Genomic DNA, 1,532 nt, shown 5'->3' on the forward strand with positions numbered 1-1,532 from the left:
CAATGCAAATTAAGTGGACGTTTCGATTATCAGTGTTGATAATGATCCACAATAAAAGGATCGAAACGTCCACTTAATTTGCATTGACTGCTGTTGCGATTTATTTCCACTCCCACCTTGGATCTGCGGCTCTCTGGTTTGTGCTTTTCTTATATAAATTTAAGTTGTTACATATAGTTTTCTTTCTTTTAATTTTTTAATTATTTTTCTCTCCTGGAATCGTGTCTTTGCTCATCTTGTATCTTGTGCGTTTTCTTCTGTGCAGCAGTGTCAGATAACGGAGGGTTTATTTTTTGTTCCTTTATATAAATAAACAATAAACTTGTATTACGGTCCTTATTTTATTCTAGATGTATTCCTAATATTTATTAATAACACTAATGATAATAATATAAAAGAAAATTAAAACAAAAGAAAATTAAACCCTAACAAAATTAAACTCATAGCAAAAATTAACTCATAATAATTTTATATCGCTTATCCCGACTATGTCGCCTTATCCTTAACTTATATTTCTAATTTCCTTATACCTAAGTTTTTCTTATTCTATTATATTTTTATTTGGCTTTTTTTTTTGTTTCGAATTTTTCTGGGCCATTCAAATCTCCCGGTCCGCCCAAAATAGGTCTGTCCGGTCGATGGTGCTGCCCTCCGAGCTATCATTCTCGGCCTGGTCTCGTGCGCCCTCTTCCATTATTGCTAAGAGGCGTTGCAACTGCGCCTGCGCCTCCTCGTTGGCCATTTCCATGAGCCGTTCGTCCTCACGTGCGCGCTGCTCCCTCTCGTGTTGGCTGTCCGCCAATCGGATTTCGTCTCGCAAAGGCAGTTTGTCCGACGGTTGCAAATCAACCCGTCTCAGACTGGCTTTTGCTCCTCACGTGCAGGGGCGTGCGCCATAGAAGCAAAGAAGAAGAAGAATGTAGCAAGTTCAGGTAAAAAGAACAGACCTATAGTCAAAGGCGTGATACAGAATTGACTTCCTGATGACGATTGGTCAGTTTTGCAATAACTAATTTTTGTTTGGGAACTCTTGACTGATTTGTTTTGGGCTCGTGAACACGGAGCTTCAGGTGGGGGATTCGTGCTGAGACTGCGCAACAAGCATCATCGCTATTGCTGTGCTGTTCCTTTCCTTGCCCTTCCGGTTAGCCCTGAGCAAACATTGCGGGTAAAAGTTGGGTAAATTGTACGGTTGATCCGTTTTTGATAGAATTATCTATCTAGCGGCTTGTCCGTTCGTGCAAACTGTCGTTTTCACGACAAGGACTGTGAGCGTCGGTTGGCCGTGTCGGTGGCTTCTCGATGCCATATTGGCAAAGCTCTTTGTCTCGTTATCTAACGTGGTCCTGGTTACCGTTCACTGCTAGTGTGTGAAGTTTTCTGAACCCGGCGTTTCCGGTTCTCTTTACTGTCCGCGATATATATTTTGTGGTTTTGTAGACTGGGTAGGTTAAGTCCTTACACCCAGCTACTCAAGGTAAAGTAGGGAGTCATGTTCCAGAAGAAGCAGCTAGAGGAAGACGTGGAAATGC

The sequence above is a fragment of the Pseudomyrmex gracilis genome, unplaced genomic scaffold, assembly GCF_002006095.1.
Source record: "Pseudomyrmex gracilis isolate BER0280 unplaced genomic scaffold, ASM200609v1 scaffold_1264, whole genome shotgun sequence".
Lineage (NCBI taxonomy): Eukaryota > Metazoa > Arthropoda > Insecta > Hymenoptera > Formicidae > Pseudomyrmex > Pseudomyrmex gracilis.